Genomic DNA, 14,551 nt, shown 5'->3' on the forward strand with positions numbered 1-14,551 from the left:
GTTTGTGCAAAAGCATTCATGACAAAGGAGTACCAAAAGGAGAATTAGAAAACCCAGATGCGGATCCTTGTTGGGAACAGTTGAGAGAAGCACTGCTCGAAAGAAGTTTCTGAAACGTGTCTTGTTGAGAGTGGAGTTTGGAATCATTTGTGTGAAAGATAGAGTCCACTGAGCCCCAAGTTGGCTCATGTATATGATTCATCTGGGGGGATTTGAGGAGAAATCCACAGAAGTTCAATCAGGGGTATCGGCAACTTTGTTTCAGAGTGGAGTGTGTGGGACCGTAGTCAGCCTGTGGGTTTAAAGTGACTATGCTTACCGAGAACGTTGTCGCGTGTCTTGTGTTATCCTTAAAATCTGTGAAGTGGGAGTGCAGAGGTATTGAATTGTAGTCAAACTTTCATGTTTAATAAGTATTTATTTCGTTGTTAAAAGTTAATTGGTAGCCCCGTGACTCTGCTCATACACGTTTTCTAAACAAATAAGCGACAATCTTGTCAGTCAGGGTTCCATTCTGGGGTCTTGCCGTCCAGTAGTACCAACCTTACCCGAGCCTGAATCGAAAAACTGGACCTGAAGCAACGAGTAACGACTTTGTTCCAGTGGATGTTCCCGCCAAGGGACATGTTATCAATGCCATGCTGTGTTGGACTGTCACTTTTTTCCTGAGCCTACCCGAGGGTGGCATTGGGTTGGTTGCCGTTTCCGGGACGAATGGCTAAAGCGCCGTCCAGTCAATATATATGTGCTTCCCGGTGTCGATAGATAATGTGCTGCTATGTAAAGTGCAGGGTGTACTGGCCGGGTTATATTGTTCTGGAACTGCAGCCGGCGCCCTTTACGGTCACATGTGACAGGCGGTGTCACGTGCACCATTTCACTCCAGCCGTGTGGTGGTGTTTCAAGCAAGGAAAAACAAAGTGGAAATAAGTGGTCCTTGCAGCGGCTTGAGGGAAGCCGGAATGCTGAAGTGCGCTGAAGAGGGTTTGCTTCGGGAATCTTCACTTCCGTTTAGAAAAAAAAAATCGGCAAAACGAATTTGCAGAGGCTGACAGTGAATCTGAGGCCAAACCACACTTTGAAATGCTATTGAGTCAATTATAATCTGGACCCACGTGAGAAAGAGAATATCCTCAATTGTGAAGTAATAGGTATGTATTTGATTTGTGTGCGCATTTATATATATCTGTTCCCTTATACTAAACTCTAATTTGCATTTGGCCCATATTTGTGTTTGTCATCTCTAGATGTGTGCATACTGCCCATATTTGAACTTGTTTTGGGTAGTTGAGGTCCAAGTGCCAATAAATGCATACAGATATGACAGGCACACGTGCAGCCCCTGGCGGAATCCCGTTCCTCGGGCTCTCTGAGTGAGGGATCTCTCTCTCTCTCTCTCTCTGGAGGAGCAGGTTGTGAGGCGTTGCAGCCAGTGCGTATGAGGGAGGCAGACTTTGCTGTGTTTGCTTCAGCTCAGCCCCCGAGCAGCTGTTCAAATACAAGAGCTGCTAACTGTGACGTGACGGGGGTTTTAAAAGGGCCCCAAACCTTTGAACTGCACAAAGATCTGTGATGTAGCCTTCTTTCCGATGCAGGAAGTTTCTCAGCTGTTTTTTTTATTTAAGCTGGTTATTTAAGAGCCTTCTGTCCCTCCTTTGAATACATCCGCAGGCAATTGAAAGTGAACAGAAAAAAATCATAAAAGTGATGATCTCCTCCGGCAACCGTTTAGCAGGTTTTGATTATCTTTAAAATTAATGCATTGATTTTATTTCTGATCATTTCTCCATTGAAGCATTGCAGATTATATTTGCAGTTGGTATTGCATATGGGTATTGGGAAACAACAAGAAACGTGTATCTATGTGCACTATCCTGTTTATCGTTCGCCCCCCCCCCCCCCCCCCCCTTGCTAGTTGTACATCGATATAATCTAAACCTCTACTATCTGTTAATTGCAGGGAATAGCAGTTATATAAAAGCGATCGGGGTCTCACATTGGCGGTTTGGTTCCTTCGCTTGGGCTGTACACATCTGTCCCAAAACGACCGACACCACTGACACATTTATTTTCAACGCATATTTATTTGACACCTTTTAATAAAGTTTACGCGTTGTTTCTGTCCACACGTTCATTTCTACCCGCCCATGTATCTGTATCTCTGTAGCTGCCTCCTGCGATGTTTGACAGACGCTGCTTTGGAAACAGTATTTGCAGTCTAGTCACTTTCACTTACATCAGCCGGTGAGACGATTTCGACACTGAACCGGAAGTGTTCAACCAGATTCCTATTTGTTGGACTTGCCCCAAGTGGGAGTCCCACGAATAGTGGTCCAGGACGTTTACATGTCGCTCCCATTTCTATTCGAACCAGTAGTTCCACTGCTCCTCCTGCAGTTTCCTATCTATTGTGTGAACCAGCCATACCCAGCCTATTCATTAATCGATGCAAACACAAGTTTCTCACATTTCCCTCCCTCACCGCCTGTCTTGTGGAAAGACAATCTACTGAAATTCCAAAACCGAAGAAGAGCAAATTAAGAGTGCTTAAATGTAACATCGATCAGCCAACTTTTGCATTTTTTTTACCCTGCCTTAATTATTATTTTAAAGCGGCAGTGTCCGCTTTAACCCATCTAACACCGTGAAAGGTTTGACACATTGTTAATTAAATCAGATTTTTTTTTGTGGTAAAATGAAGGCTTCTTTGAAATCCAGCCTTCCAATGGAATCCACAGACAGCGGCTTTCGCCAATTATTTTTTTCTCTCTTTCTCCTTGTAAAACACAACTCGGTCACTCACCTATCTATCAGGGATAGAGGAGGCTGTGGTCAAAGCGCCGCTTAGAAGGCGGGTTTTGCTTTTTTTAAAACTGATGATGTCATCCTCCCCACAAGTTTACATTTGCAGAATGTGGAGCTGCATTTCTTGTTTAGACTTTCAAACAGCCTCGCGTCTGTATTCTCAACTAAATCTGCGTCCTTTGCACACAGCGAGACAGCTTTGCGTGCCTCACTGACCCGGTGCCCTGTGCAGAAGGGACGCCGCTTTGCTTTGGGACCTTATATTCTTCCTGATTAAAACTAACACACTGTGTGACGGGACGGTCATTCGCCGAGTGAACTTTAAACGATCTCAAAAACCAGTCCCCCACTATCACACCACTTCTGTATACTTTGCAGTCCATTTTAGAGAGGCTTCAGATTGTAACCCTGAGCAGAATAGGACATTCATTCAATAGTCACACGAACTCTTTTAAAGTTTTTTTAAAAAAAATGTTTATTTGCCTAAGCTTTGTCGAGCAGCTTTTCTGGATATTTCGAGGTAGAAAACATGCGATGAAGTTGGTCCATTTTCCCTGCTGGATGATGCAGCAATTTGAGGAATAAAATGTAACAGATGCATCTCTTTCTGAGCTCCGGCACAGGATGTTCTATTGTCCCGAGAAGGTGCATTTTTGCCGAGACGCTCGGCGTTGCTATAGTGAGGCGCAGAAATGAAATAACAAAGCTCACACTAAAGCTGTGTTTGGGTGTCCTCGCATAACTGAAGGCTTCTTTTAAACTCTCAGAAAGTGGATGAGCCTTAGCCAAAATAAAAGTCCAGCACTCCGGGGCTAAGCGAGTGGAGGAGGCCTGGTGATGCCGCCTCCCGTTAGGTCAATGGGCAAAAATAATCTGGGCAAATTATTTCAATAAACAAATCCGCTCGACTCCGGCAATAGAACGAAAACCTCGTGCGTGGACTAACCGGGTGCAGTGAGCAAGACGATTTCTTTTAGATCCAGTCTGCCAGTTAAATTCGAGTCGGTGAAGATGTCACCGCTGACAGTGTCAATCAATAGCGGAAAGGTTCAGCTCATAATTCATTTAAAACAATAATTTAAAGTGGCGAGGCTACGAGGAGGCTTCGCCGCTGCTTTCTTTTGAAAAGGCTGTGTGATCCGTCTTTTCATGTTTGGCAAATCATGTGTTTTCATATACTGCACATAACGAACTTACATCAAGATCCTTGTCATTTTCCCGGCGCAGAATCTGATGAAAAATAAATGTTTTAATTCTGCTCCCATGTACGTTATAAATCAATCTCTCTTTTTGAACGGCCGAGGTCAATATTCAACACACAGAGTGATGACCCGACAAAAAAACTTTCACGCTGAATGGCGGACTCTTATTTTGCAAAGGAGATGCAATTAGGTTTGTATTGCCACTCTAAGAAAGCTAGCAGAAAAAAGTCACCGCTGTGGGAGAAGATCTAGCGGCGCCTAAAAACCGAAATAAAAATATGTAGCAAAAAGCAGAGGCTGGAGAGGGCATTCATCAAAAAGGTGTTTCAAAGTGCAGAGCCGATGGCTGTGATCTGCTTTCCTATCAGTACTACAAGGTTTCCAAAAGACTTCACGGTTAGTTCTGGATATTCTTTTTTTAAAAAGTGGAATGGGATTAAAAAGGAATGATGCGACCGCGTAAGAGCAAGAGAACCAGCAGGGTATAATTATTTACCTATCTGTCTGCCTCTATTATTGTGCATTACATTTAAACTCGTATTCATGTAAACAGGTCTGCTGCACATCTCACATACATGCACTCTGTGTATGTTTCCTGATTTTAAGTGAATGAGAATGAGGTTTTACATGGTAGCTGAGATAGACAAAGTAATGAGTATGTAATTATGTATCCAATAATTAGTTACTTTAACTTGTCCTTAGTGATGCCATGCCATATCATCCAGTATCCGTTTTGGCTAAAATTTGACAGTATTTACATTGAAAATATCTTGGCGTGCTGAGCATCCAATCCTTCACTACTGGCCTTCGTAAACATGATAGCTTTTTATCCTAGGTTTGAGAATGGATGTTACTTTGCCCCCGTGCTGACACATTGCCGGTCGCTTATGCCTTTAGTGTGGGCAGGTAGCGAAAGCTGTTTCCAAAAGAGGGGCTCCGGCGAGATAGTTGCGTTCTATTTTCCTCTGAAATGTAACATCATCAGGAGCAAGAACGTCTTGCAAAACAACTGGGGGGGGGGGGGGGGGGACAGCCCACGTCAACTGCCACTCAGTTAGGGGCTAAAGATGCAAAATGTACGCGAAAAAAAACCTCCAAATGAAGAGAACATTTACCCTAATTGGGTCATAATTATCAGAGTCACAAAATAGACGCGCAGGCTTAAACATTACGTGTTGGAAGAAAAGAAAAACACATTATTTTAATAGTTTGATATGCAAACTATGGAACATTCAATTACATGGCTTAATAATGCATACATGATGTGATCTTGTTATTTGTATGGGGAGGATTGCAATAATTCACTCTAAGGCCCACCGTGTTCACACATAAAGTAAAATCCATTGGTATGGATCATGGTTTCCTGCCAAACTGCATTGAAGAGAATACAAATCAATGAAAGATAATTTGGGCGTTAAATTAACAGTAATTATTTGACCTGCTCGCTGTAGAGATTACATTTCTTACGCCCTAATTAGATAACATTTCCAGATGCATCGAGCAATTTATCTTTTCAATTTGCATATTTCTACTCCGGCCTGGAGAAATGGTTAAAGTGACATTTTTGAAACAGACTGTACACGGATGCTTGGCAAGTCAAAACTAGTTGGCAGGGCACAGAGGCACGTTTAACACAAGAACACGTGCAGACAAACACAGATACCGGCATTACCCAGGCACACCCCAGCAGAACATTCTGTCCTAAACATTCACGCCCAGACACCAGCCATTCATGGGTTCAAAGTAGCGTGTTAATAGCTCCCCATTAAAGAAAGAAACTATGGTTTGAAACTTCAGAAAGACGCTGCCGAGTTTTTTTTTAGAAATAATCCATCGTTTCTTTCCTCCGTTTATTTCTTTCCACGCCGACCATTTCAATTTAAAACTATCCAGTTTCCGACTTTCGAAAATTAAAACAACTTTCCTAAGATCCATAAGTTATAAATAGCCTTTATTCCTGCAAGCGAGCGCGTCCATTTAAAAAGAGCTATTGTTCAGGACGGAGCGGCCACCTGCTGCCCTTTGGTGTTGTTGGGCGCGGGGGGACAATACTTTCAGTTAGTTACATTGGTATATAGTGGACCGATAACATTAACAAGCTGACAGACGAACCCATAAAGGACTGGATATTGGGACGGTTTTGTTTACTGGGGCCTGTTTATTTCATTCTAGTGCAGGATTTGTAATGGTTTTTTCCCCCAAAGCACCGTTGTTAGCAGGGGTACGGGTGTGTGTTTGAGAGTCAATGCCTTGCACACGCTTGTAACACAGAATACAGTTGGCAAGTGTCAAAAGCAACTGCCTCGTATTGTGTTCCACAAAATCATCCAGCACTTACCATCACTGCTGCCATAAGTAACTGGACCCTCTGCTCTCGGCTCAGCTCCTCATTTCGTATTTAAATGCAGACCGTGTACCAGTACACACACAGCCAGTGAGGAGGCATTTACCAATTGAACGCAAATAAATAATTCGAATCACAACTAAAACAATCGCCAATGGATCTGTTTCCCAGCGGCAAAAGATAAAGAAATATGCTGTGTTTCAATAGCCCAGGGAAGCTTAATGATAGTGGTGATAAAGATCTGACTCGCGAAAGTGAATTCTTTCATTGTCTCTGGGAAGGGTAACTCGGGGTAAATAACAAAACCTTGCTGCGGACCTCGCTGCTTTTTTTAAAAACGTGGCAGTCAAGATTAAACATGTAAAAATAGCACCAATCTATTTCTACCTGAATGTCTGCATTGTGCAATATTTACAAATGTGCTTGGCGAAGTGGACATCATTGCCGTTATTTGCTGACAATGGTCATCAATCAAAAGCTGTCGGCGGCGGGTAACTGGTGAACGGCCCGCACCAAGCATTTGATAGATAGACCGGCCGGCGAACCAAGTTATATCACAGTTCAGACCGGTGGTATTTCAAAGTGAGATGTTTCCTGAGCTGGGAAAGTTGGGGCTTGTCCAGACGTACTTTCTGGCAAAGTCTAATGCAAAATGCTGACGTCATGCTGTCAGTATGAGCGCCTTTATGTTGTCCCCAGGACCCCCCCACCACCATCTCTCCCCACACACCACCATCTCTCTCTCTCTCTCTCTCATCCCTTTGCTCTCTGCCTCTCTCTCTCCTCTAATTCAGCACTCCTTCTTTCTCTGTCCGTCTGCCACGTCAGTGTTGCGATCTACTTGATGCTACTGCTCAATTTCCTGGATCATATCGGTCGCATCCCAATTTCTCGCCCTTTTGCGAAGATGCTTTGTTTTTCTCTGCCCCCCCCAGGGCCAGTTTCGGGCCCTCCCAGTTTGCCGAGTTGTCTATTTTTCCCCGTTTTTCTCCCTGCCTTTTTGGCCGTGCCATTTGCCTCCCTACTTTCATTCCCATTATCTGCGTTTCTCATTACCATCCCTTTTACCGTCCTTTCTGCTTCCTTGTATCCTCTTTTCCTTCTGCTTTTCTCTACACTCCTCAGCATCTTTGCCTCCTCTCTGTCTCTCTCGAGCTTGTAAAGATCGAAGAGACGACAGCATTCACTCGCTTCCAAATCTCAGTACTTTCCTTGCATTGATTAAATTGTGGTCAGCTTTAATTAGTTCCCCATCACAGGACAGATTTTCACGGTATATTTGCAGAATTTGATAAGATGGCAAGGAACCCGAGTTTATAAAGTGCTGCCCCTGCAATCAATCACATAACTGAACAGGTCAAACGTTATTACAGAGTTTCGTCATAATCCGATCACCACCTTTATTCATGAAGCCCCTCCCTTGTGCGAGGAGAATTAGTGTTTACATTAGGAAACTATCTGAAGCTGCCTGGACGCAGAATCACGTCTGGGTGCTGTGGCTGGTCACCAGAAACTTCTTTGAAGTGTGTTTTTTGTATGCATTTCAATGTGGCCCTTCTCCTTCGGGTTCTCCACTCTTACCTTTAACACGTCCAAGGGCCAGTTAATGTTGCCTTCGCAGTTTCCAAAATAGCGACCTTATCTTGCCTGAAGCCGCAGAGTAACAGCGATTAATTATTGCTATTTGAGGCGCCTGCGTAGTAAAGTTTTACTCAGCATCAACACGATCAATAACATCTTTAAAACTGCATTTACAGGGCGTTGTAAATTTCAGAAGTTTCATAACAATTCGTGACACTTTTGAAGATGGGATTGGTGGGCGGAATAGGAAAATGTGGCTAATTTCGTCCAAAAGGAGCGAGCAGCTCTCAGTGGAATAATAAATTTGGTCCAATCTATTGTTTTTATATTTCCATATCGGCTCTTCCTTGAATAATTGGGGTGAAAGTTTTTAAAAAATTAATTGCAAACGTTTTCATACCTTTTGCACTTCGATTTGAACGTAACCCCCCCCCCCCCCCCCCCCCCCCCGCCCCCGCCTCCACACACAGAATTTGGAAACGATGACAGCTGACTGGAGGTCCTTATCTTTAATATTTGACTTGTCCATTTCTAGTCAAAGCAGCGAGTGTAGGGCAACCAGTGCGTGACCTGACACACGCGGTAACATGAAGAGAAGGTTAGTTATGTATCCAAACCGTTCTGCTATGTAAAGCACCCCCTTGCTTTTCTTTGATGGCTTTAATGCAACTTTGCCAAGTTTGAGCCGTATTCATCAACCATCGCGTAATTGGATTGTGACAGGCTCATCTAATATCACAGTCCTGGGGTGTGCTATGATATTGTAATAGCATGACCTCTACCTTGAGCTTCAGTAAATTAGGACACTGGTGTCAGTTTTTAAATCCTCCTGGGGAAGGATAAGCTATAAAGTTCGTGAGCTATATGATGCATGCATATAACCGGCCGACTTAAATTGATCCAAAATGTACTCATGCCAATAGCTGCAGGGTGGGTCTGACTCATTACAATATATTAAAACGTTAGAAACAAAGCTTTGTCAAACCATTTCTCCTCAGTCATTTGACCCTGTATAAAGTGAGACGTTCCTACTTACGCTGCAATAATGAATATCAATAGATTTACTTTGATTCAGGACACACACACACACACATGTGTGTGTCTATAATCTAGAGTAGACTAGACACCATAGTGATATTAACCTACGCCCATCCCGCCACCACGCGCAAGACAGACCCGAATTCTGAATTTGTTAAGTAATTATCCTTCATATGTCACATTTTTATTGTATTACAGACAAGTTGAGAAGACCTTAGGTGAGCATCGTTAAAGTTAACTTGATTGTTTCATATTTTCGAACACAAATAAAAGAAAATGTAGTTTATTGCCTCAAGTAGTTCCTGCAAAGTTATTCTGGCCTCAAGAATAAATACCAATTGCACAGAAATGAGGCATAAGTAATAGAGGTAATAGCATATATATTGACTTTTTGTAAGGCTGCGAGCTGATGTGTCTCCTTAGAGGATTGTGATTGGATTTTTATATGCTATATACATATTACATCCTATTATGTAGTGCAAATGAAAACGATGTCTTTTCGAATTCAAGACCGACCTCAGAATTGTATTTACCAGTAAAGTACCCGGGAAACAAACGACAAATCCAAACAGTTTGTGAAGTCAAACAAGTCAATCTGAAGACCAAGGTAAAGGGTTTTTAGATGGAGCGTCGCCGTGTCGCTCCAGGCTTCAATGATAGTTTATTTCACCGCTGTAAGTGGCTGGATCAGTCGCGATGGAAGTTGACGGAATTTAGGAACTCCTGCTAAAGCAAGAGCTGAGCATGGCAGAAATGGTCTCCTCACATTGATCATCTGGGATCTTACATTTCCAAAACCAGCTCTTCTCTTACCCATGCAAGAACTTTTAAAAAATGATCCTCCGCAAATTTTCACGGCTAGGTGAGGGCGGAAATCTATTTGGACCACCTAAGTCACTACATTCAGAATATATATATATATCTATATTAGCGCTTCCCCTCAAACCTTTGAGGCGAACTGCCATGATTGAGCCCACACGATAGGTTTGACTAATATAGGAAATCATGAACAAAATAGGCATTTAAATTCTAGAGAGGGACTGGTTGAAGTACCAGGGATATTTGGGGGATTGCTCAACTTATCCCGCTTGGTGAATTAACATCTTAGCCGGTTAAAAAAATGTGAAGCCAGAAATGGATAGGCATGCGAATTTACTGAGGTCTGGGCCATTAACTCTTTCCTGACCAGTCCACAGAGGCATTTTCCATTCTTCATCCAGTCGCTTCAAAAAGCTACGATTTAGAGAGTCTGAGCCCCACTTCTAATGGTGTCCAGCAGTTGATTCATGTGACATTTGAGAAGTGGAATAATGAAAGGTCGAACCAAGTGATAGATTTGTTTTATTTTTTTTGCTCTATCTCGTTTTAGGTGATTTATCTACAATCAATCCAGAGGGGCAGGTTGCCGCTAAATCGTATTGAATTGAAAAAAAATGTCGGCCGACATGGCCACTGCACCAGTAATCACAGCGTGTGTCCCTTTATAAATCATAACGCTGCACTAAATTACACACAAACATCTGGCTGCAGCCTTCCTGCAACTGGACCTGAACCTCTACCACTCTACAAAAACAAAATAGTTTGGAAACTGCACCTGAGCTTTCAGAAACTTGGGTATGAATTAACTAATGGGCAGTTTTAAAAAAAAACTCCCCATGTCGATTTCTGCCTTTCAGTATGAACCCGATGATCGTTCAAAAATGCGGACTCAGCAACAATGACTACAATTAGAGATAAAGCATCAGAAACGTATATGATGTTCAATGGACACCGAGGAAACAATATTCAATGGAAATGACGCTCTTGCAGAGAGCCGGTACAGAGAAGACGGGCCGATTGGTCTCCTGTTGTGATATAACCGTTCTATGAGTCTATATGAACCTTTTTTTAAAGTTTATGAACCACCCCAAAACTCTCCAAGTTAACCTCATCAAAATGATCATCGTCGGCGTGCCTTTCATTTGACATTCGGATACTAAAGCGAGGACAACATTTGGAAGGAGCTTGCTCTCTTCCAACGATAGGTTACCACATTTTGGTGGCACGATTTAATGAAGAAAATGACGAATAGTAGCTTGAGTGTGAAATCATGCAATTTTTCCCCTCTGTACAATTCAATTATAATATGTCATCCCGGATTCGTTTGAGATTCCCCTTTAAAGTGTGTAGCTGTGTATGATTTCATAACGAATGATGCACAAATCTCCAGAACCAGTCTTTCTGCCCGTGCTGTTTGTGGTCCGTGTACGATATGAAAGTAGTTTTTTTCTCTCTCTTCTCCTCTATGTGATAATTATTGCCCAAATCCCAGTGAGTTGTGGGTTGTGTTTCTTGGTCTGACAGGCAGATTCCCTCCCTGGGGACGCTCACATGGCGAGCACTGAGCTCCATAGAATTCCATTAATCACAGTCTCAGCTCCCCAAAGCTCCCAGTGCACAAATAATTATAAATCCAGGGGAAAATGGATTGACACATTGTACAAAACCCGAATAATCGGTTGTCCGGGACAGAAAAGTAAACAACATTCCTCCAGATTATATTACTTAACTTAAAAATGGCGACATTTTTGTGTTTTTAAGTATCCACTTGGCCGAATCCCCTGTGTATTTACGAGTGTGTGGGGGTGGGGGGCAGGCCCATTGGAAGGAACTATCCTGTATTCCAAACAACACCCGAACAAACTTTAGACGCGACAAAGGATATTAAACGAGATTCGGTAGATTTAAGTTTCAGAATGAATCTGTTTAAATATAAATTAGAATGACAGAGTCAAAAATTGGGAAATGGTGGCAGGCTTAACCCTTGAATGGTTGTGATTTTTTTCATCGCGAGACCATGGATGTGAGAAAGAGGCGACCCAAAAAAGATTCAACATTACAAGAGGTCTCCAACCATGCTGGGGCCCATAGAGAGTGAAACAACAGACGCAGCTTCCAGATGTCTGCCCAAGTCAATTGTTACCACTATAATCAACCCCAATACTACCAGGTTAATTTAGTGAATACTTGGCGAGATCCATGCCAACACAATGCAAATCCAGTAGATTTCAAAATGAAGGCGACGGTGCAGCAGTGGCGTTGTCAATGGCTTGGTAACCCAGAGATCCAGGGTAATACTTTTGTGGACCGGAGTTCAAATCTCACCCCGGGGCAGGTGGTAACATTTTAATTTCATAACCATCGGCAATTCAAAGTCTAGTAGCGAGCATGAATCGATTGTCAATTGTTGTCAAACCCATCTGGTTCACTAAAATGCCCTCTGGGGAAGGAAATCTGTCGTCCTTACCTGGTCTGATCTACATGTGTCTCCAGACCCACATCAATGCCCTGAGGGATGGGCAATAAATGTTGGCTCAACCATCCCACATCCTATGAACGAATATTTTAAAAAAATTTACCTCGATCACATTCATTTTTTCATTGGGAGAGATTCAACTACTCCGAGTTAACATTTGCTGCTTTACCAATACCAGAAGTAGAACTTACTGTCAAATAATATAAATAAACAATGGAACCAATCAGAGAACCAAGATGTACGTTATATACAATAATAGTATATGCAGTAAAAAAACATAAATTCGATACAAAATGGAATTCTGATTGAGGTACGAAACAAAATGTCTGGTATTTTAATATTAAACTAGTTTTATACTTGGTAATTTATTCAATAATAAAACGAAAAATGTTAAGTTGAAGTTAAGATAGCGTTAATTTTACAGCAGTCCTTGTCCTTTCGTTTGGTGAGCAGTGTGACAGATGTGGTTGAGGAGATGCATTACAATACCAGAGTTAGAGAGCACAGTTTGGCCTGTACATTTCAGTGTTGCAGGTGGACTGCGATACGACAGGTTTGCCACATGTACAGTATAATGTCAGAGGGATAGAGCAATGCAGGCTGCAGGAGGGCAGTCTTACACAGTGATGTCGGCACTGTTTGTTATTACAGATGCAACTCACTGATTATTACTGTAGCAAGGATTCAGTTGTGGATTGTGGACACTGTTCATTTTTCCAGCGATCACTGTTGCCGGTAGAGTCCACTAATGAGGACCCAGTATGTATATTATTGCACATTCAGTCCAAAGATGCGCCGTTGCATTTTTGTGGCATGCATTTTGATGACTGGGTTTATTCATGCTTAACGATGCATGTTCCAGCGCTTGGGCCCCAATGGGCTGTGTGCACCTGGACAGTTGTCTGCTCATTAATAGAGGAAACCCGACTAGAGTCGGAGCTATTCTGACCGTCAGATCGTCCGTCCACCCCCCCACCCCCACCCCCGCCTACTAGGGACCTGCAGCTCCACTAATGCGGCTACCCTGCCTCGACTCATTCAAACGGGATCTTAACATCCTTTGGAGAGAAACATGAAACCCAGAGTGTGGGCACTCATTGAGAAATTATAATGCAATTAGTTAACCTTGTCCCTTTGATTTGCGAGCGAGCTGAACAATAACAGTGGTGGTCTTGGGAGCACATCAACGATTACACGTTCCACTCCCCATTGGGTCATTTGTGGCACGTGTTTCTGCAGGGGCATAAAAACGGCGAGGCAGGAAACGGGTCTGGGGACGGAGATTTACCCTTTGGGTAAATGGTGGGGCGAGCGGGGCATATGAACATATTAAATCCCGTTCGAAATAACCGCCCAACCAAATAGTGTAAAACGCCAATCAACCGCTGTCCTAGACTCGGTGCAGACGGAAAGTTGCAGTGTGGTATAGATCAGTGACAGAACGGTGGCCTTGTCTCACTGGCACAACGCCAATCAATGCTTTCTCCTCCGAGATAAAACCAGGAAGCCGAGGATCAGGCAAAATTGCTCAGTTTCTCGACTGCCTGTTGTAATGTCTAGGTTAGGTTACATTAAAGTCTGCCACTCAGCACATTGTATTCTGAAGTGTATTGCAGTCACAAACATGACCGGTGGGGAAAAGATAAAGTGATTTTGTTTACAAAAAGGGAAGACAATTTGAAACGATGCGAACAAAGTATGAAAGGCGTGTTGGCGATCTCAGTCACACTGTGATGTGTAACACCCCTGAATAGGTGTGTGCGGGGAGGGGGGGAGCCGAAACTGGGACTCAAGAAGCAAAATAGGAAAGATTACAAATCATTTCACAGAGAAGGTTGCCCGTCTGAGAAGAGGATTTCTTCTAAAACGAGAGAGCTGCATTCACTGTCTGTGAAGGAAACACACACAGAAATGACATCGCACCCTTTAAAGAAATTACATCGAGTCTCTTTGGGCTTCCTGGAGAGTTTCAGTGTGAGGGAAGGCTGGGTGAGGGGTTGGGGGGGGGGGGGGGGGGGGGGCGGTGGATATCGCTGCTGACGAGGGAGGTCTGAGGAAGAAAGTTAAGTCTGTCGGTTGCTTCACTGTGTCAAACGGTCCTGGCACAGCTCCGGGTGTTGAGAGCCACCCAACATGTTTGTACTTGACTATCAGCCGTTGCCGTACAAAGCCTCTTTTCTTCTGCCCTTGGCTGGGATCCAGGCCAGTGCCGATCCCTTGACCCCAGAGCCATCATTAAGGAGAATGTTCATCTCACATCCTCGCCGGCAAACGAACTTCAAACTA

The 14,551-nt window shown here is 43.2% G+C and overlaps 1 long non-coding RNA gene across 1 annotated transcript; it reads left to right on the forward strand.

Annotated features, from left to right (window-relative positions):
• Positions 1-795: 795 nt before the first annotated feature.
• On the forward strand, positions 796-11,848 carry LOC119967253. The gene is made up of 2 exons (XR_005460950.1): positions 796-1,151; positions 10,340-11,848. It is a non-coding gene; the product is annotated as an uncharacterized LOC119967253 (long non-coding RNA).
• The last annotated feature ends 2,703 nt before the right edge of the window (positions 11,849-14,551 follow it).

The sequence above is a fragment of the Scyliorhinus canicula genome, chromosome 6, assembly GCF_902713615.1.
Source record: "Scyliorhinus canicula chromosome 6, sScyCan1.1, whole genome shotgun sequence".
Taxonomy (NCBI): domain Eukaryota; kingdom Metazoa; phylum Chordata; class Chondrichthyes; order Carcharhiniformes; family Scyliorhinidae; genus Scyliorhinus; species Scyliorhinus canicula.